This window comes from Schistocerca nitens, chromosome 11, assembly GCF_023898315.1.
Source record: "Schistocerca nitens isolate TAMUIC-IGC-003100 chromosome 11, iqSchNite1.1, whole genome shotgun sequence".
Taxonomy (NCBI): Eukaryota; Metazoa; Arthropoda; class Insecta; order Orthoptera; family Acrididae; genus Schistocerca; species Schistocerca nitens.
The window spans coordinates 182,632,395-182,660,008 of NC_064624.1; the positions used below are offsets into that span (position 1 = coordinate 182,632,395).

The following is a 27,614-nucleotide window of genomic DNA, read 5'->3' on the forward strand; positions in this document are numbered from 1 at the left end:
AGACTGTGCCACGGCAGGACCAAAGACTGTTTAACAGTAACGCAACTTGCTCTCTCTCTGACGTGCGCATCTATAATATACAAACGTCAAAATGACATGAGAACCTTACAACGGCGAGTGCAGTCGCTCTTCGTGTACAACACAAAGGTTAACATTCCCGCAACTTTTGCAGTTCTGTATGTTCACTGCACCCTGTGGGTAACATATGTCTCGTCAATCCATAGAATATTACCCGGCCATATGTCATCAACATCGATCCGTGCCAGAAACCAAAGAGAAAATCGGAACGTTGCTACGGATCGTGTGTTTTCATTTGCAGCACTGTCTGGATCTTGTACGGGTCCCGTTATAAAATAGCACGCAAAGCTTCCCGTACTGTTGGCAGTGGAGTGGGCAGTTCTCGTGACACTTACAAGCACTAACACTACATGGCGCACGAGCTACGTGGTCAGTTACACCAACAGAGACCTCGCCAATAGCTTCCACCGGGATAGGACGCCTTCCTCTCCCAGATGCCACACCTACCTTACCAATGTTTCGGAATTTCATTTTTATTTTATTTTGAGTCATCAGTCCTCTGACTGCTTTGATGTGGCCCGCCTCTTCATCTCAGAGTAGCACTTGCAACCTACGTCCTCAATTATTTGCTTGACGTATTCCAATCTCTTCTAAGCAAAGAAGGGAAAGCAGAAAGGTGGAAGGAGTATATAGAGGGTCTATACAAGGGCGATGTACTTGAGGAAAATATTATGGAAATGGAAGAGGATGTAGATGAAGATGAAATGGGAGATACGATACTGCGTGAAGAGTTTGACAGAGCACCGAAAGACCTGAGTCCAAACAAGGCCCCCGGAGTAGACAACATTCCATTGGAACTACTGACGGCCTTGGGAGAGCCAGTCCTGACAAAACTCTACCATTTGGTGAGCAAGATGTATGAAACAGGCGAAATACCCTCAGACTTCAAGAAGAATATAATAATTCCAATCCCAAAGAAAGCAGGTGTTGACAGATGTGAGAATTACCGAACAATCAGTTTAATAAGCCACAGCTGCAAAATACTAACACGAATTCTTTACAGACGAATGGAAAAACTAGTAGAAGCCGACCTCGGGGAAGATCAGTTTGGATTCCGTAGAAATACTGGAACACGTGAGGCAATACTGACCTTACGACTTATCTTAGAAGGAAGATTAAGGAAAGGCAAACCTACGTTTCTAGCATTTGTAGACTTAGAGAAAGCGTTTGACAATGTTGACTGGAATACTCTCTTTCAAATTCTAAAGGTGGCAGGGGTAAAATACAGGGAGCGAAAGGCTAATTACAATTTGTACAGAAACCAGATGGCAGTTATAAGAGTCGACGGACATGAAAGGGAAGCAGTGGTTGGGAAGGGAGTAAGACAGGGTTGTAGCCTCTCCCCGATGTTATTCAATCTGTATATTGAGCAAGCAGTAAAGGAAACAAAAGAAAAGTTCGGAGTAGGTATTAAAATCCATGGAGAAGAAATAAAAACTTTGAGGTTCGCCGATGACATTGTAATTCTGTCAGAGATACCAAAGGACTTGGATGAGCAGTTGAATGGAATGGATGGTGTCTTGAAGGGAGGATATAAGATGAACATCAACAAAAGCAAAACGAAGATAATGGAATGTAGTCGAATTAAGTCGGGTGATGCTGAGGGTATTAGATTAGGAAATGAGTAGTAAAGGAGTTTTGCTATTTGGGGAGCAAAATAACTGATGATGGTCGAAGTAGAGAGGATATAAAATGTAGACTGGCAATGGCCAGAAAAGCGTTTCTGAAGAAGAGAAATTTGTTAACATCGAGTATAGATTTAAATGTCAGGAAGTCATTTCTGAAAGTATTTGTATGGAGTGTAGCCATGTATGGAAGTGAAACATGGACAATAAATAGTTTGGACAAGAAGAGAATAGAAGCTTTTGAAATGTGGTGCTACAGAAGAATGCTGAAAATTAGATGGGTAGATCACATAACTAATGAGGAAGTATTGAATAGAATTGGGGAGAAGTTTGTGGCACAACTTGACTAAAAGAAGGGATCGGTTGGTAGGACATGTTCTGAGGAATCAAGGGCTCACCAATTTCGTATTGGAGGGCAGCGTGGAGGGTAAAAATCGTAGAGGGAGACCAAGAGATCAATACACTAAGCAGATTCAGAAGGATGTAGGTTGCAGTAGGTACTGGGAGACGAAGAAGCTTGCGCAGGATAGAGTAGCATGGAGAGCTGCATCAAACCAGTCTCAGGACTGAAGACCACAACAACAACAACATTCCAATCTCTGTCTTCCTCTACAGTTTTTGCCCTCTACAGCTCCCTCTATTACCACGGAAGTCATTCCCTCATGTCTTAACAGATATCCTATCATCCTGTTCCTTCACCTTGTCAGTGTTTTCCACATATTCCTTTCCTCTCTGATTCTGCGCAGAACCACCTCATTCCTTACCTTATCAATCCACGTAATTTTCAACATTCGTCTATAGCACATCTCATATGCTTCGACTCTTTTTTTGTCCCGTTTTTCCACAGTGCGTGTTTCTCTACCATACAATGCTGTGCTCCAAACATACATTCTCAGAAATTTCTTCCTCAAATTAAGGCCTATCTTTGATACTAGTAGACTTCTCTTGGCCAGCAATGCCCTTTTTGTCAGTGCTCGTCCGCTTTTTATGTCGTCCTCATTGGTTAGTTGCCTTTACTTCATCTGCTTCCTGACTATCAATCCTGATATTAAGTTCCTCGCTGTCCTCATTACTTCCGTCTTTCTACGACTTACTCTCAATCCATATTCTCTGCTCATTACACTGTTCATTCCAATCAACAGATCGTGTAATTCTCCTTCACTTCCACTCAGGATAGCAATGCCATTTGCTAATAGTATCATTGATATCCTTTCACCTTGAATTTTAATTCCACTCATGAACTTTCTTTTATTTGCATCATTGCTTCTTCGATGTACAGATTGACCAGTGGGGATGAAAGACTACATCCCCGTCTTACACCCTATTTAATCCTAACACTTTGTTGCGACCACAATTATTATTTCCTCGTGGTCGTTGTACATATAATACACTCGTCTTTCCCTATAGCTTGTATCTATTCTGCCGCGCGGGATTAGCCGAGCGGTCTCAGGCGCTGCAGTCGTGGACTGTGCGTCTGGTCCCCGCGGAGGTTCGAGTCCTTCCTCGGGCATGGGTGTGTGTGTTTGTCCTTAGGATAATTCAGGTTAAGTAGTGTGTAAGTTAGGGACTGATGACCTTAGCAATTAAGTCGCATGCACACATTTGAACATTTTGTACCTATTCTTCTCAGAATTTCGAACATCTTGCTCCATTTTACTTTGTCGAACTATTTTTCCTGGTCGACAAATCCAATGAATAGGTCTTGATTTTTCTTTAGTCTTCCTTCCGTTATCAACCACAACGTCAGAATTGCCTCGCTGGTGCCTTTACGTTTCCTAAAGCCAAACTGTTCGTCATCTGACACACCCTCAATTTTCTTTCCCATTCTTCCGTATATTATAATTTTATTAGCATCTTCTTTAAACAATTTCATGACATCGAGCTTCACCTCAGACTTTTCAGTCGGCGATACCCTCTCAGTGCAGCATGTTAAGGGACACTGTGTCTGAGAAAACGTGCTGCATCCTCGCTACCAGGAAATCCTCAACCCAATCAGATACTTCGCCTCGAGCCGCACATGATCATAATGCTACCACTGCATCTCGCGACACCTGCTGTACTTCTGAAAATACAGAACTAAATTTAGTGGCTTTACTTCCGTCTCGGATGCCCACTTCGCGATAAGAAAACCGTGTGTCTGGCGTCTTTATATCTGTGACAGAGATCACGCTTCCGGCCGGCGAGAGAGAGAAAGTCGTTTCCAAATAAAACGCTGCTACGCTGGCGGAAAGCTGCCGGGAAGACAATGGTTTCAGTTACGCAGTGGCAGAGTGGCATCTGCGAGACCACGGTTTGGCAACCGGCCGCGTGGCAGTATTTGCGCTGGCGTGCGGCGTTTTGTTACGCAACGGGCGGCTCTGTAGGGGTGCACGGTGCGCCAGACTAACGCTCCATTGTCTGGGCGTGTGTGTCTCTCACTCTATACCGGTATACAAGAGCGCGGTTTTCGGCGGTATTTCTTGTTATCGGCTCCAACACACTTCCTTGTCTGGCATTGGCAAACCCTACTGTCTGGCTAGAGATGAGACGATACCGTATTACCGTGTCTGTTGGAGTGACTGATTAAACTAGTTAACAAAAAATGGTTCAAATGGCTCTGAGCACTATGGGACTCAACTGCTGTGGTCATCAGTCCCCTAGAACTTAGAACTACTTAAACCTAACTAACCTAAGGACATCACATACACCCATGCCCGAGGCAGGACTCGAACCTGCGACCGTAGCAGTCACACAAACTAGTTAACAAATTTAAACTTTTTTCCCTGCACCTGGTGTCTAAATGGGCGGATTTACCTAATTCTGGGGTGCTGAATACACTGGTGAAATCGGTTTTTCTCTATGACATTTCCTAGATACACAGCAGAATAAACTTTATTGTCAGAGGTTGTATCAGACGGCGCAAGGGCAAAGAAAAAAATTGTTCAAATGGCTCTAAGCACTATGGGACTTAACATCTGAGATCATGTCCCCTAGACTTAGAACTACTTAAACCTAACTAACCTAAGGACATCACACACATCCATGCCCGAGGCAGCATTCGAACCTGCGACCGTAGCAGCAGCGCGGTTCCGGACTGAGAGTGTAGAACCGCTCGGCCACAGTGGCCGACCATTTTTCTTAGAGTAAGTTTTAAACACAAAAAGTTTTCACTATCTTTCACAGGAAACACTCACTGAGGATCTCTTTCACACCACTGGGTTACCACACCAACCATTTACTGACGATTTGCAGGTATTCTAGCTCTCCTCTGCAAATAAAAAACAATTAAACATCAAATTAGAAGAACAGCAAAAAGCGAAATACTGAATACGAAAGATAAAAAAACGTTTAAAAACTCAAAAATGGTACGTGCTAGAACATTTTGAAAGGTATATTCGGATTCTACACACCAAAATACATACTAGTTAATGTATCACATCCCAGATGCAAAATGATTGTTGACTAGTGTTATTAACCTTGAATTGCAACGTTATTTTTATTATTTTTTTAATGGAGCGATGTATCATGTACACGTGGTTTGTCTAAAGTGTTACCGCACTGATCACAAGGTCTGTTCAAAAAATTCCGGAACATTCGTAATTTCGCGCCAATGGTATGGTGGAGCGAAATACGATTGGCATCACTGCACACATATGTATTTAGTTTCTAATTGCCGGAAGATTCACTGTTGTATGTCTGTTAGTTATTGATCAGTGCTGTATTGAGTAGAGCGTTGTGTCGCACAGCCGGCCGTGGTGGCCGAGCGGTTCTAGGCACTTCAGTCTGGAACCGCGCGACCACTACGGTCGCAGGTTCGAATCCTGCCTCGGGCATGGATGTGTGTGATGTCCTTAGGTTCGTTAGGTTTAAGTAGGTCTAAGTTCTAGGGGACTGATGACCTTAGCTGTTAAGTCCCATAGTGCTCAGAGCCATTTGAACAATTGTGTGTGTGTGTGTGTGTGTGTGTGTGTGTGTGTGTGTGTGTGTGTGTGTGTGTGTGTGTGTGTGCCGGCCGCGATGGTCTCGCGGTTGTGCGACTGCTACGGTCACAGGTTCGAATCCTGCCTCGGGCATGGATGTGTGTGATGTCCTTAGGTTCGTTAGGTTTAAGTAGTTCTAAGTTCTAGGGGACTGATGACCTTAGCTGTTAAGTCCCATAGTGCTCAGAGCCATTTGAACAATTTTGTGTGTGTGTGTGTGTGTGTGTGTGTGTGTGTGTGTGTGTGAAGTGCTTTTGGATCGCTCAAATGAGAACTAGATGTTCCTTAAGACAGTCATAACTCCTAATGATACGTTGGTCTACGGTTATGATGTTGAGATCAAGGTTCAACCTATCCCGGTTCTCCAAGGCCACAAATAGCTCGTCAGGTCAGGTCAAACGTGAAAGCCATGCCGATAGTTTTGTTTGACTTTGTAGTTCATGTTGAATTCGTGTCACAGGGACAAACTGTTAATTGACAGTACTATCGGGACGTGTTGCGACGCCTGTGAGAAAATGTGAGAAGGAAACGACTTGAAATGTGGCGAGACAATTTGTGGCTCTTGCATCAGGATAACGCACCCGCTCATTCATCCCTGTTGGTGCGTGACTACTGCAGAAAAAACGAAATTACCGTGCTGTCTCATCCTCCGTACTCTCCAGACCCGGCCTCAGCGGACGTTCTTTCACTTCTAAAGTGCGTAACCCCGCTGGAAGGAGCAAGATTTCGAACGCTAGAGGAGATAAAAGAAAATTCGCAGTCGACGTAACCAAGACTGTTTCCGAAAGCGGAAACGGCGTTGGGAGCGGTGTCTCAATTGTGGAGGAGAGTATTTCGAAGGAGACCACACACAATAAGTAAAAGGTAAGCGTAGAGATATTTTGTGGACGAAGTTCCGGAATTTTTTGAACAGACGTATTTAGCAGATAGCGCGGGCCTGTGTCGAAAGCCACACTCCCGGATCACGTGACACGTCCTCTCCACTAGGGATGGGCTAAACAGTGACTTTTCGATACCTGTGATTTCTGTGAATGCTACTTTTTAGTAACTGCGATTTTTACCTGCGAATTGTCACGGATTAAAATCACATTTTAGAAGTTCGCAATTTGTATCCCTTCGTGACGTTAAAATGCTTTTTCGGTGATTTTTCACCGTAGATGTTTCCCTGGGTTAGTGCCAAATAGGAACTAACAGGCACTGGCAAATACACTCCTGGAAATTGAAATAAGAACACCGTGAATTCATTGTCCCAGGAAGGGGAAACTTTATTGACACATTCCTGGGGTCAGATACATCACATGATCACACTGACAGTACCACAGGCACATAGACACAGGCAACAGAGCATGCACAATGTCGGCACTAGTACAGTGTATATCCACCTTTCGCAGCAATGCAGGCTGCTATTCTCCCATGGAGACGATCGTAGAGATGCTGGATGTAGTCCTGTGGAACGGCTTGCCATGCCATTTCCACCTGGCGCCTCAGTTGGACCAGCGTTCGTGCTGGACGTGCAGACCGCGTGAGACGACGCTTCATCCAGTCCCAAACATGCTCAATGGGGGACAGATCCGGAGATCTTGCTGGCCAGGGTAGTTGACGTACACCTTCTAGAGCACGTTGGGTGGCACGGGATACATGCGGACGTGCATTGTCCTGTTGGAACAGCAAGTTCCCTTGCCGGTCTAGGAATGGTAGAACGATGGGTTCGATGACGGTTTGGATGTACCGTGCACTATTCAGTGTCCCCTGGACGATCACCAGTGGAGTACGGCCAGTGTAGGAGATCGCTCCCCACACCATGATGCCGGGTGTTGGCCCTGTGTGCCTCGGTCGTATGCAGTCCTGATTGTGGCGCTCACCTGCAAGGCGCCAAACACGCATACGACCATCATTGGCACCAAGGCAGAAGCGACTCTCATCGCTGAAGACGACACGTCTCCATTCGTCCCTCCATTCACGCCTGTCGCGACACCACTGGAGGCGGGCTGCACGATGTTGGGGCGTGAGCGGAAGACGGCCTAACGGTGTGCGGGACCGTAGCCCAGCTTCATGGAGACGGTTGCGAATGGTCCTCGCCGATACCCCAGGAGCAACAGTGTCCCTAATTTGCTGACAAGTGGCGGTGCGGTCCCCTACGGCACTGCGTAGGATCCTACGGTCTTGGCGTGCATCCGTGCGTCGCTGCGGTCCGGTCCCAGGTCGACGGGCACGTGCACCTTCCGCCGACCACTGGCGACAACATCGATGTACTGTGGAGACCTCACGCCCCACGTGTTGAGCAATTCGGCGGTACGTCCACCCGGCCTCCCGCATGGCCACTATACGCCCTCGCTCAAAGTCCGTCAACTGCACATACGGTTCACGTCCACGCTGTCGCGGCATGCTACCAGTGTTAAAGACTGCGATGGAGCTCCGTATGCCACGGCAAACTGGCTGACACTGACGGCGGCGGTGCACAAATGCTGCCGTATGCCACGGCAAACTGGCTGACACTGACGGCGGCGGTGCACAAATGCTGCGCAGCTAGCGCCATTCGACGGCCAACACCGCGGGTCCTGGTGTGTCCGCTGTGCCGTGCGTGTGATCATTGCTTGTACAGCCCTCTCGCAGTGTCCGGAGCAAGTATGGTGGGTCTGACACACCGGTGTCAGTGTGTTCTTTTTTCCATTTCCAGGAGTGTATATCTGCTAACTGGTATTTCCGGCCAAGTTACCTGTGTGTGTGTGTGTGTGTGTGTGTGAGAGAGAGAGAGAGAGAGAGAGAGAGAGAGAGAGAGAGAGAGTGACAGACAGGTAAGGTAATTCGGATTTATTAGGAACCGTTCCCGTAAAACCAGTGGGCCGTGTCTCGCTACGCATGGATCGCTCCAAATTTAAGAGGGAAAATTAATGCTTGTCTGGGAACTTTCTCACCGTCTGCTGCGGTGATGGTATCTGCTCTCACCTGCGTACTTCACCAACCGCTCCCAAATTTCCTCCGCTCTGTTTCAGAAAGCAGCACCAGTCTCTGAGAGAACGTCACCTGTCGGGGCGGCGTGGTATTTTCGTGAGACATCTCCTCGTATTCCAGCGCCCCGTCTAAGAGCTTGGCGAACACATTTAAACCGCATTTTGCACGGTATGTTAGGTCGGAACTGCAGGTCAGACCTGTTTAATCAGTAATCACCCACCCACATTCTGTAAAGAACACATGTATAGGAGGGCCTACCTTGGCAAAGTAAATACTTCTCATAAGGCTTGAAGTGTACTTGGCCAGCTTCGCCAGTAAAACTTTACTCGATGCTTACCATTGCCCGCCAAGCGTGTCTTCGTTACGTTCTTATTTTTTTATATTTTACACATATATTTGTGTATGAAGCTAGTACGGTTGTGGTTTTGATATCATAGTGATATAGTTTGTCATTGGACTTGGAAGAGCAATTGAACGAAATGACAGTGTCTTGAAAGAAGGATATAAGATGAACATCAACAAAAGCAAAAAAATGGTTCAAATAGCTCTGAGCACTATGGGACTCAACATCTTAGGTCATAAGTCCCCTAGAACTTAGAACTACTTAAACCTAACTAACCTAAGGACATCACACACACCCATGCCCGAGGCAGGATTCGAACCTGCGACCGTAGCAGCCCCGCGGTTCCGGACTGCAGCGCCAGAACCGCTAGACCACCGCGGCCGGCTCAACAAAAGCAAAACGAGGATAATGGAATGTAGTCGAATTAAGTCGGGTGATGCTGAGGGAATTAGATTAGGAAATGAGACACTTAAAGTAGTAAAGCAGTTTTGCTATTTGGGCAGCAAAATAACTGATGATGGTAGAAGTAGAGAGGATATAAAATGTAGACTGGCAATGACAAGGAAAGCGTTTCTGAAGAAGAGAAATTTGTTAACATCGAGTATAGATTTAAGTGTCCGGAAGTCGTTTCTGAAAGTATTTGTATGGAGTGTAGCCATGTATGGAAGTGAAACGTAGACGATAAATAGTTTAGGCAAGAAGAGAATAGAAGCTTTCGAAATCTGTTGGTACAGAAGAATGCTGAAGATTAGATGGATAGATATAACTAATGAGGAGGTATTGAATAGGACTGGGGAGAAGAGGAGTTTGTGGCACAACTTGACTAGAAGAAGGTATCGGTTGGTAGGGCGTGTTCTGAGGTATCAAGGGATCACAAATTTAGTATTGGAGGGCAGTGTGGAGGGTAAAAATCGTAGAGGGAGACCAAGAGATGAATACACTAAGCAGATTGAGAAAGATGTAGGTTTCAGTAGGTACTGGGAGATGAAGAAGCTTGCACAGGATAGAGTAGCATGGAGAGCTGCATCAAACCAGTCTCAAGACTGAAGACCACAACAACAACATTATTCCCCATTCGGTGAGGTCCATGGACGGAACGAGTGCCATGCCGATGGGAGCGTACGTGGAGTCATGGTGCATCTTGGTCTGCATATCGTTTCCCCCCCCCACCCCCCACCCCCCACCCCTGTTCCTGAGCCCTTCGGTTTGCTTCTGACCTTGCATTCCTTAATTCCACGTGCCTATGCAGTTTTTCGTAGTTAATTCGTACCTTGCGCATAACGAATGTATAGATGGTGAGAGACTTCATAGCAAGTGAATATGTTCTTCTTTAGCGCTTACAATACCTAAGACCATAGTGCCTAGACAGGTAAAGCCCAGCATACAGGTTTTAATCGCTCGTCACATTGTACCGAAGTCGTGTTATGAACAGCTTTCTGTGTGCATATTCCTGACGTCCTTATATGAATAAAGGTAAATTATAATATGTAGTTATGTTAGGCGCTAATAGATAATGTCTGTGCCTCAGATGCTTTTACTGTGTAATTGACGTACTTTTTAGTGATTTTGGGCGCTAAAGACTACACTGTTGAGCGCTCATAACACCATATCCGTCTTTATAGTGATGTAGTATGTACAGGAAATGTATGCGCAAATGTGGGCTTTGCATGGATATGTGACATGCAGTTATAGTAAAGCTGTGTTTTAGTAGTAATGAGTGGTTATACCGTGGGACTGTGTATGCGCTGCTCGGACAGGTGGCCGGTTGTGAACCGCTACAATTACAGCAGATAAGCCTGCGTGCGGAATGCCGGCCGGTGTTAGGCGAGCAGTGGTAGTTTGATGTGGTGACTTCAGTTTTATATTTTATGGAAAGAACGACCATGAGAGCAGTTTTTTATTATTTTTTATTGGTTGTGACAATGATGTTTATCAGATGGTCTGCCTCATACGTCATGATGTCCATATGCTTTTATAAATGTTAATCCACGTATCAGGTATGTGGTTTTGTAATAATTGTAATATATATAGTTGACTCATGTAAGCCCTACCTCAAACCTGCTACACCTTCACAGATCTGGTGATGGCACCTTCATAGTGCTGAAACCGGTCATCTAGTAAACGATATTGAAGCGATCGTGACTTTTCAATTATTTTAAAAACAGAATTATCGCCCCACGACACACCATGTGTTTACTGCAAAAATGTATAAAACAGTTTCAAACGCCTTATTGGAAACCGTTTGGTTGAGGACGTTGTAGTTTTTGAGGCATCTCAATGTTTATGACATCATATCTGGAGAAATATGCATCGCACAGTGGTACAATTTCGTAGGTACGTTCTTATCATCGTGTCAGAAACATGCATGAAACACAGTTTATACGATTGTTGACGGATCGACACATTTTATACAATCTTCCTGAAATTTTGCTTTTTTAATAATTAGGTACAATCTTTTTTAGGAATTAACCATCATAGAGCAGTGAAACTTACACAACTTACAGAGGTACGTTACTCAGCACGAAGAAATTTTGTGAATTAACGTAAAACAAGATTTAAGCTACTATTTAAAAAACAGTCCTAGGTTATAGAATGTTCTTTATTAACTTAAGAACGGTGCGTTTCGCCCGGATAGTCCATCATCAGGACACCTTAAAAGGTCAGGAATTCTGTAAAGTTTCCTTCTCTTCTGGCCACGAAAAGTGTAGCAGACACTGCACAGCACTGTGGCATTACTTCGGCACAAACTTTGTAAAACACGCAGGAGAGGTAACAGGGAGGTCTGATATCCTGACGTGGTGCGACTTAGCCAGTCACGAAGTGCGGATAGCGGCAGGCGGAGGGGGAAAATGATAGCCGTGCTTTCCCTGTACAGGCCTTCCCTCCACTAGCTAGTAAGCTCCCGCAAATCCCTTGCAGAAGCCGCTTTGACGTGGAAATCACCTCAGCAAGTCGACTTGTGGAAGTGTCATCAACTTCCAGACGTAGCATCCGCAAATTCATGAATCTGGCTGGCAGTTCTTGCCAGCTGATGGAAATTTTTCTCAAACTTGCAGAAGTTTTTTCGTGTTAAATTTTTTTTAAGTCATCAGTCTTGTGATTGGTTTGATGCGGCCCGCCGCGAATTCCTCTCCTGTGCCAACCTCTTCCACTCAGAGTGACACATGCAACGTACGTCCTTCCTTTAAATTCGTGCAGATGGTTTCGGCAGGGTGGCTTTTATTGTCGGAGACTTGCTGTATGTCAATCTCTGACGCGTCTTCACAGAAGGGAACGTCTAGAGTGGAGTCATCATCATGCCACCTGGACAGCCGAACAATGGGCCAATGTTGTTTTCACAGTTGTTTGTTGTGGTCTTCAGTCCTGAGACTGGTTTGATGCAGCTCTCCATGCTACTCTATCCTGTGCAAGCTTCTTCATCTCCCAGTAACTACTGCAACCTACATCCTTCTGAATCTGCTTACTTTCTTCATCTCTTGGTCTCCCTCTACGATTTTTACCCTCCACGCTACCCTCCAATGCTAAATTTGTGATCCCTTGATGCCTCAGAACTAGTCAAGTTGTGCAACAAACTCCTCTTCACCCCAATTCTATTCAATACCTCCTCATTAGTTATGTGATCTACCCACCTAATCTTCAGCATTCTTCTGTAGCACCACATTTCGAAAGCTTCTATTCTCTTCTTGTCTAAACTATTTATCGTCCATGTTTCACTTCCATACATGGCTACACTCCATACAAATACTTTCAGAAACGACTTCCTGACTCTTAAATCTATACTCGATGTTAACAAATTTCTCTTCTTCGGAAACGCTTTCCTTGCATTGCCAGTCTGGATTTTGTATCCTCTCTACTTCGACCATCATCAGTTATTTTGCTCCCCAAACAGCAGAACTCCTTTACTACTTCAAGTGTCTCATTTCCTAATCTAATTCCCTCAGCATCACCCGACTTAATTCGACTACATTCCATTATCCTCGTTTTGCTTTTGTTGATGTTCATCTTATATCCTCCTTTCAAGACACTGTCCGTTCCGTTCAACTGCTCTTCCAGGTCCTTTGCTGATAGAATTGCAATGTTATCGGCGAACCTCAAAGTTTTGATATCTTCTCCATGGATTTTAATTCCTAGTCCAAATTTTTCTTTTGTTTTATTTACTGCTTGCTCAATATACAGATTGAATAGCATCGGGGAGAGGCTACAACCCTGTCTCACTCCCTTCCCAACCTCCGCTTCCCTTTCATGTCCCTCGACTCTTATAACTGCCTTCTGGTTTCTGTATAAATTGTAAATAGCCATTCGCTCTCTGTATTTTACCCCTGCTACCTTCGGAATTTGAAAGAGAGTATTCCAGTCATTATTGTCAAAAGATTTATCTAAGTCTACTTATGCTAGAAATGTAGGTTTGTCTTTCCTTAATCTATCTTCTAAGATAAGTCGTAGGGTCAGTATTGTCTCACTACGGAATCCAAACTGATCTTCCCAGAGGTCGGCTTCTACCAGTTTTCCCATTCGTCTGTAAGGAATTCGCGTTAGTATTTTGCAGCCGTGACTTATTAAACTGATACTTCGGTAAATTTCACATCTGCCAACACCTGCTAATGTCCTACAATTTAAAACATGGTTCCTAAGTCTCTCTTACCATTACATAATCTATCTGAAACCTTTCAGTGTCTCCAGGCTTCTTCCACGTATACAATCACGACTTTTAACCCAAGTGTTAGCTGTGATTAGGTTATGCTCTGTGCAAAATTCTACCAGTCATCTTCCTCTTGCATTCCTAAAAAAATGGTTCAAATGGCTCTGAGCACTATGGGACTCAACATCTTAGGTCATAAGTTCCCTAGAACTTAGAACTACTTAAACCTAACTAACCTAAGGACATCACACACACCCATGCCCGAGGCATGATTCGAACCTGCGACCGTAGCAGTCCCGCGGCTCCGGACTGCAGCGCCAGAACCGCTAGACCACCGCGGCCGGCTTGCATTCCTAATCCCCAGCCCATATTCACCTACTACTTTTCCTTCTTTTCCTTTTCCTACTATCGAATTCCAGTCCCCCATAATTATTAATTTTTCGTCTATCTTAGCTAACTGAATAATTTCTTTTATCGCATCATGCATTTCATCAATATCATCATCTGCGGAGCTAGTTGGTATATAAACTACTGTGGCAGGCGTGGGCTTCGTGTGTATCTTGGTCACAATAATGCGTTCACTATGCTGTTTGTAGTAGCTTACCCGCACTCCTATTTTTTAGGATACTCCTGCATTACTCCTATTTGATTTTGTATTTATAACCCTGTAGTCACCTGACCAGAAGTCTTGTTCCGCCTGCCACCGAACTTCACTAATTCCCACTATATCTAACTTTAACTTATCCATTTCTATTTTTAAATTTTCTAACGTACCTGCCCGATTAAGGGATGTGACAGTCCACGCTCCGATCCGTAAAACGCCAGTTTTCTTTGTCCTGGTAACGACGTCCTCTTGAGTAGTCCCCGCCCGGAGATCCGAATGGGGGACTATTTTACCTCTGGAATATTTTACCCAAGAAGACGCCATCATCATTTAACCATACAGTAAAGCTGCATGCCCTCCAGAAAAATTACGGCTGTAGTTTCCCCTCGCTTTCAGCCGTTCGTAGTACCAGCACAGCAAGGCCGTTTTGGTTATTGTTACAAGGCCAGTTCAGTCAATCATCCAGACTGTTGCCCCTGCAACTACTGAAAAGGCTGCTGCCCCTCTTCAGGAACCACATGTTTGTCTGGTCTCTCAACAGATACCCCTCCGTTGTGGTTGTACCTACGGTACTGCTATCTGTATCGCTGGGGCATGCAAGCCTCCCCACGAACGGCAAGGTCCATGGTTCATGAGTCCCGATATAGTCTGGAGGATGATTCTCTCTGGATTCGCATCTGGAGGGAACGTGGAACGCGATTACGGGACCCAAACAATGCGGAAAGAGATCGATATCGAGGAGGAGCGCTAATCGTGTGGGCAGGGATTATGTTTAACAATCGAACCCCTCTTCAGGTGAATCGGCAATGTTTAACTGATGTCAGGTATCGTGGCGAGATCTTCGGGTTTCATGTGCGGTTGTTGCGAGGTGCTGTGGGGCTAGACTTCTTAATGATGGACGATAACGCTCGACCTCATAGAGCATAGATGGTTGATGTTTTCTTGGAAACGGAAGATATTACGCGCATGGCGTGCCCTGCTCGCTCTCCCGATTTGAATCTCACAGAGCATGTCTAGAATGCACTGGGGAGACGGTTTGCTGGCCTAGGTGGCCGAGCGGTTCTAGGCGCTACGGTCGCAGGTTCGAATCCTACCTCGGGCATGGATGAGTGTGATGTCCTTAGGTCAGTTAGGTTTAAGTACTTCTAAGTTCTAGGCGACTGATGACCTCAGACGTTAAGTCCCATAGTGCTCAGAGCCATTTGAACATTTAAAACTCTCCAAGACTTGCAGTGAGCGAGGTGGTGCAGTGGTTAGCACAATGGACTCGCTCGCATTCGGGAGGACGACGGTTCAATCCCGCGTCCGGCCATCCGGGATTTAGGTTTTCCTTGATTTCCCTTAATCGCTTCAGGCAAATGCCGGGATGGTTCCTTTGACAGCGCAAGGCCGACTTCCTTCCCCATCCTTCCATAATCCAATGAGACCGATGACTTCACTGTTTGCTCTCTTCTCCCAAATCAATCCCATCCAATCTTGTCCAAGACTTGCGAGCAGCTGTGTGCTCAAAGAATGGCCGTTTTGGCTCAACGTAAGACTGATAACATCACTCAGGGGCTACGCCCCCGTTGCCATGCATGTATTGTTGCCAGAGGTGGTCACACCACATGCTGAGCACATTAGATAGTTGTCAGAATAAGTGTGCAAACGCGTGAAGTTGAAAAAAAACGAACAACATTTTTGTCTACCGTTATGCATGTTGCAATTGTTTACGTTCTGAATTCTTTACATCGTTTCTACACTACTGGCCATTCAAATTGCTACACCAACAAGAAATGCAGATGATACACGGGTATTCATTGGACAAATATACTATACTAGAACTGACATGTGATTACATTTTCACCCAATTTGGGTGCTTAGATTCCGAGAAATCAGCACCAACAATAACCACCTGTGGCCGTAATAACGGCCTTGATACGCCTGGGCATTGAGTCAAACAGAGCTTGGATGGCGTGTACAGGTACAGCTGCCCATGCAGCTTCAACACGATACCACAGTTCATCAAGAGTAGTGACTGGCGTATTGTGACGAGCCAGTTGCTCGGACACCATTGACCAGACGTTTTCAGTTGGTGAGAGATCTGGAGAATGTGCTGGCCAGGGCAGCATTCGAACATTTTTTGTATCCAGAAAGGCCCGTACACGACCTGCAACATGCGGTCGTGCCTTATCCTGCTGAAATGTAGGGTTTCGCAGGGATCAAATGAGGGGTAGAACCGCGGGTCGTAACACATCTGAAATGTAACGTCCACTGTTCAAAGTGCCGTCAAAGCGAACAAGAGATGACCGAGACGTGTAACCAATGGCACCCCATACCATCACGCCTGGTAATACGCCAGTATGGCGATGACGATTACACGCTTCCAATGTGCGTTCACTGCGATGTCGCCAAACACGGATGCGACCATCATGATGCTGTAAACAGAACCTGGATTCGTCCGAAAAAATGACGTTTTGCTATTCGTGCACCCAGGTTCGTCGTCGAGTACACCATCACAGGCGCTGCTGTCTGTGATGCAGCGTCAAGGGTAACCGCAGCCACGGTCTCCGAGCTGATAGTCCATGCTGCTGCAAACTGTTCGTGCAGATGGTTGTTGTCTTGCAAACGTCCCCATCTGTTGACTCAGGGATCGAGACGTGGCTGCACGATCCGTTACAGCCGTGCGGATAAGATGCCTGTCATCTCGACTGCTAGTGATACGAGGCCGTTGGGATCCAGCACGGCGTTCCGTTATTACCCTCCTGAACCCACCGATTCCATATTCTGCTAACAGTCATTGGATCTCGACCAACGCGAGCAGCAATGACCTTTATCAAAGTCGGAAACGTGATGGTACGCATTTCTTCTCCTTACACGAGGCATCACGACAACGTTTCACCAGGCAACGCCGCTGAACTGCTGTTTGTGTATGAGAAATCGGTTGTAAACTTTCCTTAAGTCAGCACGTTGTAGGTTTCGCCACCGGCGCCAACCTTGTGTGAATACTCTGAAAAGGTAATAATTTGCATATCGCAGCATCTTCTTCTTGTCGGTTAAGTTTCGCATCTGTAGCACGTCATCTCCGTGGTGTAGGAATTTTAATCGCCAGTTGTGTACTTTTGTATCACATGTTTATACTGATTTGTGGCAAAAAATTCAACCTTGCCAAAATTATATTTCTTGCTCTAATTGTGGACACCAGTGTGTGTTACTTTGTCGTTCTTAAATTGTAATACCACGACATGGCCAATATCCTTGTACTACTGCTACACAAGCAGCAGGAGTGCCCAGTAAGGCCGGAAGCTTGGCGACTCGAACCAGTCACTAGCTGCAGAAGACGGTAACAGGAGAGGGAAATGAATGGCCGTGCTTTCGCTGTACAGGTCTTCAGGTGTGCCCGGTTGCTGGGACCTTATGCGGTCGGCGTGCTTCAGTAAGGCTGTGTGGCGGGTGTGATGAAGCGGGGCGAGCGTCCACGCTGGGAAACCTAACGACTCCGTAATGACCGCCACTTTCCCTGCGCGGCTCCACCAAGTGAATACTTGCAGCGAAAACTCGGCGTGAAACTATCTGTCTGACGTCTAACTGAACGGAACGAATAGGCCGGGACAGGGTGTGTAAGTGTGTATTATGAGGTCGGTACGTCTGCACCACGGCCGTAAGACGCACTTTCACTCGCGAAGTTGCGGCACACAGGCATACCCTCGACAATGGCAGCAAGTACAGGGTGTTTCAAAAATGACCGGTATATTTGAAACGGCAATAAAAACTAAACAAGCAGCGATAGAAATACACCGTTTGTTGCAATATGCTTGGGACAACAGTACATTTTCAGGCGGACAAACTTTCGAAATTACAGTAGTTACAATTTTCAACAACAGATGGCGCTGCAAGTGATGTGAAAGATATAGAAGACAACGCAGTCTGTGGGTGCGCCATTCTGTACGTCGTCTTTCTGCTGTAAGCGTGTGCTGTTCACAACGTGCAAGTGTGCTGTGGACAACATGGTTTATTCCTTACAACAGAGGATTTTTCTGGTGTTGGAATTCCACCGCCTAGAACACAGTGTTGTTGCAACAAGACGTTTTCAACGGAGGTTTAATGTAACCAAAGGACCGAAAAGAGATACAATAAAGCATCTGTTCGACAAATTTCAACGGACTGGGAACGTGACGGACGAACGTGCTGGAAAGGTAGGGCGACCGCGTACGGCAACCACAGAGGGCAACGCGCAGCTAGTGCAGCAGGTGATCCGACAGCGGCCTCGGGTTTCCGTTCGCCGTGTTGCAGCTGCGGTCCAAATGACGCCAAGGTCCACGTATCGTCTCGTGCGCCAGAGTTTACACCTCTATCCGTACAAAATTCAAACGCGGCAACCCCTCAGCGCCGCTACCATTGCTGCACGAGAGACATTCGCTAACGATATAGTGCACGGGATTGATGACGGCGATATGCATGTGGGCAGCATTTGGTTTACTGACGAAGCTTATTTTCACCTGGACGGCTTCGTCAATAAACAGAACTGGCGCATATGGGGAACCGAAAAGCTCCATGTTGCAGTCCCATCGTCCCAGCATCCTCAAAAAGTACTGGTCTGGGCCGCCATTTCTTCCAAAGGAATCATTGGCCTATTTTTCAGATCCGAAACGATTACTGCATCACGCTATCTGGACATTCTTCGTGAATTTGTGGCGGTACAAACTGCCTTAGACGACACTGCGAACACCTCGTGGTTTATGCAAGATGGTGCCCGGCCACATCGCACGGCCGACGTCTTTAATTTCCTGAATGAATATTTCGATGATCGTGTGATTGCTTTGGGCTATCCGAAACATACAGGAGGCTGCGTGGATTGGCCTCCCTATTCGCCAGACATGAACCCCTGTGACTTCTTTCTGTGGGGACACTTGAAAGACCAGGTGTACCGCCAGAATCCAGAAACAATTGAACAGCTGAAGCAGTACATCTCATCTGCATGTGAAGCCATTCCGCCAGACACGTTGTCAAAGGTTTCGGGTAATTTCATTCAGAGACTACGCCATATCATTGCTACGCATGGTGGATATGTGGAAAATATCGTACTATAGAGTTTCCCAGACGGCAGCGCCATCTGTTGTTGAAAATTGTAACTACTGTAATTTCGAAAGTTTGTCTGCCTGAAAATGTACTGTTGTCCCAAGCATATTGCAACAAACGGTGTATTTCTATCGCTGCTCGTTTAGTTTTTATTGCCGTTTCAAATATACCGGTCATTTTTGAAACACCCTGTAGATGCTTCACTCTATTGCTGGGTGAGGGTCCTACTTCATAATGTACAGTTGTTTGATTTTTTTTCCGTCGCACTGCCGAAGACAGTGACGCTTCATTGATCATCACTGTTCGCCTAAGTAATTATAAGCCTATAACGCGGCGTTGCTCTTTTATGTAATTATCCTAATTTACTTTAAATGCGAACATTTTAGGTTAGGCTTTATCGTGACTGTTGACATTAAATGAAACAAGTTTACTGTTACCACTCACCGTTTTATTTATTTCCACGACGCGTTTCAAACATTTAAACCTCCATCATCGGGTGGATTTACATTAGTTAGTATGACATTTGTTTACAAATATGACAGTATACATGTGATGTGTTACGACAGCGAAAGGAACCTGCGACCACTGGAGACAGTGCCACACGTTCCTCCAAAAACTCCTAACTCCTAACACCACACACACACAAATGTCATGCTACCTAATGTAAATACACCTGATGATGGAGGTTTAAACCTTTGAAACGCGCCGTGGAAATAAATAAAACGGTCACTGGTAACAGTAAACTTGTTGTTTCATTTAATATCCTAATTTATATTAGATAGTAAATTGGGTGACATTTGTCTCTAGTGTAAAAACGAACATAGCTCATTTACGTGTATTAAGGGGCAATTGTAGCTTCGCAGGGGGCACAATGTGCCAACGGCCTTGCCGCAATGGTAACACCGGTTCCCGTCAAATCACCGAAGTTAAGCGCTGTCGGGCTGGGCTGGCACTTGGATGGGTGACCATCCGGTCTGCCGAGCGCTGTTGGCAAGCGGGGTGCTCTCAGTCCATGTGAGGCAAACTGAGGAGCTGCTTGACTGACAAGTAGCGGCTCCGGTCTCCTAAGCTGACATACGGCCGGGAGAGCGGTGTGCTGACCAAATGCCCCTCCATATCCGCGTCCAGTGACGCCTGTGGACTGAGGATGACACGGCGGCCGGTCGGTACCGTTGGGCCTTTCAAGGCCTGTTCGTAGGCAGTTAAGTTTTTAGAGGGCAAAATATTAAAACAAATTGTGATAAACATTCGTTGGAGTGTATTTTACTAGAGAAATGTGGGTTCTAAGGATATTTTAGCCATTGAAAGGCTTTAAGGGGCTCCGGAACGCCCTATACTTGCAATGTTAAAATAACGCTTATAAATTACATCTTTCCTCACGAAGTATTTGAGGTAGGAAGTTGAACATTTTACAGATTATTTATTGGAATATGGGCTACAACTTAACACAGCGATTTTACAAAATTTTAGTTCAGTTATTAAAGATGATTTTTTCAATTGTAATGAAAATTCACATTTTTTTGCAATTTTTTATTTATATATTCAAAAATATACAGTTTTTTGGAAAAAGGCTGTGTTAAATTATGCAGAAGGTACTGTGTAACATTTACTGAAAGTTTGAAACAAATATGTTTGGAAGATCCTTAGAAAACATGTAATTAGTATGAGAAAATAAAAGTTTTGGGAATCGAGAGACAAAGATTGGATTAACTTTTTAGTGCATTCCAAGTCCATAGGATGGATTATCTTCATCCTCTGCAAACTCCTCCTCCAGCTTCCTCTTGTTCCTCCTCCTGTTTACTCTTGCTTGTATTTCTAGACTCTTTACAGCCCTGTCTGCAGCCCGGAGGCATTCCTTGTCTAAAGCAAGCATCGCTCGTTGTTGTGTTCGTAGATTGTGCTACCATTTTCTTCAGTTGCAGTTACTGCAACACTGTTCCAAAAGGTGGTCATGTATGAACACTTATCACATTTCAGTTGTATTTCACTAGCAAGTCCTACGTGCTTTATTATGGAGAGTTCCAGACCAACTTCACTACAATGAATACATCTTACACAGTTTGAAAAAATTCCTTTGAGAACCGGCATATCAAATATTTCATTCGCATCCGATTCGCCCATAAAACATTCATCGTTTTCACTCATTGAACCAAGCTTCTTCTGTGAAGTATTTTCTTTCCCACTTTGACTGCTATGGGCAGGTGTACTTGAGAGGTTAGGTTCACTCACTTGGTTATCGTCTTTATTGTTTACAGTAATAACACATACCTTTGGCTTTCCAACATTTCTCCTTTTCTTAAAAGCCTTCAGAGGATTTCTAATAACTTTACTTTTACTCATTATTATACTTCAACAAAACAGAGACTCAAGAAACAGAATTAATTACGAATGTTTTCGAGATAACGACAGAGTAAATTAACATGAAACAATCGACAATCACACCAGCGATATATATTGAACCATCACAGGTTAGCCACAACACATACTTTATCTCACATCACTAAAATGTACCTGATGAACACGGACGTTAATAATAACACCATTTGACAGCAGTTTAACAGCGCCACAGTGGGTCACGCCCATGTAGAACACATTTCAAAAAAAATTTAAAAATAGTTGTAGTCTTCGGAATTGAATAAATTATATATCTATTAAAAGGTAATAGTCTGCAGATTCAGAAAACGCAAAAAAGTAAAAATTGAACTTTCATGATTTTGAGCCTTTCCGGAGCCTCTTAAATAGTCATTTACTTTAAGGGCAGCACATGTTGCCACGCTTCCCTCTTGCCTTCTGCCAACTTCTTGAACAGTTACCTAATTTACTGATTTGTGAAAATATCTGGTTCTCACAGTTGGCTGCCTTATTCGTGCGCTGCCTTCACTTGTTCCTTGTCCTTCCAGAACCCAAATGAATCATTTAACAGTGTCATATGGTCCAGAATTCCTAAATATTTGTGGGTAAAGATACATTGAATTTGGGTGTTTATGATGCAGTTCTTTCATTTAATGGTGGCAATGTCGGGAGAGTTAGGCTACTTCAAAAGTTAGTCATAATACCTGGGGAAAATATGGTAATGGCATGTTCTGAATTGGATGCTGTCCACGTGAAAAAAGTAGATTATGAAGTGACCTTGATAGCTAGGAAGGCAAGAATCCATTCAAGGAATGCTGCGAGAGCCAGGGAGGATGAAGAAAATGCAGATGGCCCGGGATATGGTGCAGGGATGTTCTAAGGTCACAAACAGACTATGTTAATCTTTAAAGCCAGATTCCAGAGATTTTATTTTTTTAATGATTAGGTACATTTTTTCAGGAAGTTACCATCTTAAAACAGTGAAACTTACACAAATTACAGAAACTGGGCTGGACATCAATGATGCATTTTTAAAAGAACTTCAGTTTAATATTGTAGAAATTATGAATTTCTTTCTTTTTGCTTACGCCGTTGTCGCGCAGTTTTCGCAGGGTCGGTGTCGTTACAAGTGGAATTGGCAAGGTTAATTTGAAGGGATGGCCGGATGCTCTTCGTGGCACCACACCTTACCCCCCTGGGATGGAATCAATGCACCCCAGCTGTCTGCATGTAGTGTAAACCATGAAATAGTGCAAACGTGTTTCAAATGTCTGTGGTGTGTAAGTGATGTGGGATGTGGGGACCAGCCTGGTATTCACCTAGTGGGATGTGGAAAACCGCCTAAAAACCACATTCAGGCTGACTGGCACACCGGGATGGAATCAGTGTACCCCAGCTGTCTGTGTCTAGTGTAAATCATGAAATATTGTGAACATGTTTCAAATGTCTGCAAGGTCTGTAACTGATGTGAGACGTGGGAACCAGCCTGGTATTCACCTGGTAGGATGTGGAAAACCACCTGGAAACCACATCCAGGCTGGCCGGCACACCGGCTCCCGTCATTAATCCGCCGGCCGGATTCAATTCGGGGCCAGCGCGCCTACCCGAGACCAGGAAGCAGAGCATTAGCGCTCTTGGCTAATCTGGCGGATCAAATTATGAATTAATAAAGCTTAAATATGTGGAAAAAAATTTCAATTTGCAAAAAATTCTCTAAAAAATAAATTATGCAGGCGACTTATCTACTAAAATAGATTTTATAACATTATCATGAACCGTTCACGAGATAAATGTACCTAAAATTGAGAAATTTAACTTTGTAAGTTTATAAGGTAAAATCTCCCCTTAAAGGTGATGCTATCTTGTTGTTGTTGTGGTCTTCAGTCAGAAGACTGATTAGATCTCTCCACGTTAATCCGTCCTATGGAAGCGCCATCAACTTTGCGTAACTACTGAAGCACACACGCTGTTGAACGTGCTAATTGTCTTCATCTCATGGTCTCCCTCTACGCACTGCGTGTGCCATCTGCTTCGTTCTGAATGACCAACTAGCAAAGTGGTTCACACCAAGCTGTTCAGTAGTGTTAGTGGAGGGGCCAAACAGTTTGGATGGAGACACTGCAGTGCGCTGCTGTGATCACGAATCTAAGACCAACGAAGAGGATAATTAAGTTTAGGAAACTCTAATTTGGTTCCTGAAATGTCGAAAGTATTTGCTACTCAATTCAAAAGTGAGAAAGGTTTTATTTTGACGATCAGTAGTTTTGAATGACACTCTTAGTCATGTTGGGTTGTGATGTTTCTTTTTTTTTTGCGAGGGTCGCCGTCAAACGCTTTTGGATCGTGTGCAAAGAAGATTCATCAGGTGAAAAAGCTTGCTCGTGATATGCACACTATCAACAACGCATTGTGCAGAGTACTGGTGGAGCAAGACTCACACCGCTGCTACATGGGGGACAAAATAAAACTGGCCCAGAAAATATTTCGTGCACCTTAAGATAAGCAACCTAGCTTACAGTATCACCTGCCATGTTGCATACTTTAAGGGGCACGAAATATATCTGTGGGCGGGTTCTATTCTGCGCAATCTGAAGGCAGTGCGAGCAAATGGCTTTCAATCTAGAGCTGTTCAGTCCTAACAGTGGATGATGATGTATGCTTGTACTTCGATTGGAGGTCGCCACTTCGAAGTTGTAGCTGTACTGTGTGAGCTGCTTGTCTCAGAAAGAAAACCAATATTGATTTCCGACTATTAGTTCCTTAGGGAATGAGATATGGTTGTAACCAATCCCGATGTTATTCAGTCAGTACATCGAGCAAGCAATAAACGAAAACAAAGAAAAATGTGGATAAGAAACTGAAGTTCAGGAAGGAGAAATAAAAAACTTTGAAGTCTGCCGCTGACACTGTAATTCTGTCAAAGACGGAAATGACTTTGAATGGAATGGACAGTGTCTTGAAAGGAGGATGCAAAATGCACATCAATAATAGCAAAAGAAAGCTGATGGAATGTAGTCGAATTAAGTCGGGTGATGCTGAGGGAATTAGATTAGGAAGTGAGACACTGAAAGTAGTAGATGAGTTTTGCTATTTGGGGAGCAAAATAACTGAAGATGGTCGAAGTAGAGAGGATATAAAATGTAGACCGGCAGTATCAAGGAAAGCGTTTCTGAAGAAGAGAAATTTGTTAACATCGAATATACAGGGCCACATTAATAAAACCCACAAACTGCAGGAACTGATTCCTGACAGGAAATGGAGAATAAAAGGTTATCTGAACATATGTCCAGAAATGCCTCGTTCCCACGATAGATGGCGCTGACGAATAACAGTTCCTGTAACAGTTCCTCTGACCTCATGCCGTGTCCCTTGAGTGTCGCAGGCTGTGTGATTGACGCACCGTACTGTAAGCAGCAGAATGGTCCGGTAATCCTGTCGGGAACAAGGCGAGAGGGTGTTTGTGTATGGCCAAGCAAAATGGTTCAAATGGCTCTGAGCACTATGGGACTCAACTGCTGTGGTCATCAGTCCCCTAGAACTTAGAACTACTTAAACCTAACTAACCTAAGGACATCACACACATCCATGCCCGAGGCAAGATTCGAACCTGCGACCGTAGCAGCAGCGCGGTTCCGGACTGAAGCGCCTAGAACCGCTCGGCCAGAGCAGCCGGCGCAGAAGCACGCACAGAACGTCCGAAAACTTGTTTGGTGAAACTTATACACACAGATGAGGAAGTTTAACCGAACACTTTTATTTGTTGTTGTTGCTGCTGTTGTTATTGTTGTGGTCTTCAATGCGAAGACTGGTATGATGCAACTCACCACAGATACCTTATACTGCGCAAGCCTCTTCATCTCCAATAACTACTGCAGCCCACAGCCGGCTGCTGTGGCCGAGCGATTCTAGGCGCTTGAGTCTGGAGCTGCGCTGCTGCTACGGTCGCTAGTTCGAATCCTGCCTCGGGCATAGATGTCTGTGTGATGTCCTTGGTTGATTAGGTTTAAGTACTTCTAAGTCTAGGGGACTGATGACGTCATATGTTAAGTCCCATTGTGTTTAGAGCCATTTGAAACATGTGAACCTCCCTCTACAATGAAATGAAATGATCGCATGGCATTGTTGGCCGGGAGGCCCCGTCCGGGGAAGTTCGGCCGTCGTGTTGTAGGTCTCTAGGTCTTACGTGACGCCAGATTCGGCGACCTGGGCGTCGATGAGGATGAGATGATGATGATGATAACACAACACCCAATCCACCGGCAGAGCGCTCTCAAACCTGGCCGGGAATCGAACCCACTGCATGATAGGCAAGCACGTTACCACTCAGCTATGCAGGCGGAGCCCTCTACGATTTTTACCCTCAACAGTTCTCCCGAGTACTAAATTGATGATCCCTTGGTGTCTCAAAATGTGTATTATCAACCGATGCCTTCTCCTAGTCGGGTCGTGCCACAAATTTCTTTATCGTTCATCACGCACATTTCATTTCCATACTTGGCTATACTCCAGACAATTACCTTCAGAAAGGACATCGTAACTCATCTGCTGGGTGAACATTAATAAAACCATGAACTGCAAGGACGAATTCCTGGCTGGAAATGTAAGAAGAGAAGTCCTATGAACACGTGTCAGGAAATGCATCGTTGCCACGCTAGATGGTGCTGACCAATGACAGTTCGCCGCGCGGGATTAGCCGAGCGGTCTCGGGCACTGCAGTCATGGACTGTGCGGCTGGTCCCGGCGGAGGTTAGAGTCCTCCCTCGGGCATGGGTGTGTGTGTGTGTGTTTGTCCTTAGGATAATTTAGGTTAAGTAGTGTGTAAGCTTAGGGATTGATGACCTTAGCAGTTAAGTCCCATAAGATTTCACACACACATTTGAACCTATGACAGTTCCTCTGACCACGTGCCATGTGTTCCTCGTGTGATCCAGGTGGTAGGGATGGTAGCGGTTGTCATGCAGGATACACATAATTTTACTCTGGCTTACAGCATGTTGACGGGTCACTTGACTGGAGGTACTAGGGTCAGAGCCATTTGAACCATTTTTTTGTGCTGCTGCTGACTTCGAACCACACTTGTATATATTGTGTATTTACAACACCTAACTGCCGTGCTGCGAGTGCCAGCAAAGGAAACCAAGGAAGAATTTGGAAACGGACTTTAAGTTCAGGGGAAGAAGAAATAAAAGCTTTGATGTTTGCAGATGGTATTGTAATTCTGTCACAGATGGCTAACGCTATGGACAAGCAGTTGAACGGAATGGATATTGTCTCGAAAAGTCGTTATGACATGAAGGCTACAAAAGTAAAGCCAAGGGTATTCGAATGCAGTAGATATGACAGGCGACGCTGAAGGTTGTATTGTATGTTAACCGGGGGCCTAGAAACGACGGAGAGGCTCCGTCCCCACCGCAGCCGCAGTGGTCCACAACCCCACGACGACTACCGCAGTCCACTTCACCCCTCCGCCGCCCCACACAGAACCACTCTTTCAGGGTTATTGTGCGGTTCGGCCCCCAGTGGACACCCCCCCTCCCCCTCCCCCAGGGAACGTCTGAAGTGCGCGTCATTTACGACGGCGGCCGAGTTTAGGTTCGTTCTGCGCATCTGACGTCACAAAACACAGTCAGCCGATGAACAGAGAACGACGTTGCCAGAGCTCGACTGCAGTGCAGAGCACGGACGAGTGTCTTCAGTTTTAGAAACGTTCAGTCATAAATAAAGTAATTGAGCAAAAGCAAGGTCTTGATAGCATGCTTTCTTTTATAGAAAGTTTGGAAAAAGCATTCTTTATACCAATTGCTTCACATTCTATTAATTAATTCAAGCAAACAAGCAATAAGCCTCCTAATTCAGGCGATAGCTAAGAAAGGTGTTTCATTCTCACTAACCGCTTTTTCGCAATAAAGAACAGCGGTAATTGTTTATTTCCTATTGTACTTCGACGGAACGTGAATAATTAAGTCATACCAACAGCGTTTATCGGTATTTTGCGTGATATGTT

General features: G+C 45.0%; 1 protein-coding gene and 1 pseudogene across 1 annotated transcript in view; both read left to right on the top strand.

The window, feature by feature from the left end:
* LOC126213015 (coiled-coil domain-containing protein CG32809-like) overlaps positions 1–27,614 on the top strand; it is a 626,459-nt gene that overhangs the window by 412,826 nt on the left and 186,019 nt on the right. The gene's annotated exons all lie outside the window — the stretch shown is intronic.
* Positions 20,134–20,251, top strand: LOC126214084 (5S ribosomal RNA; annotated as a pseudogene).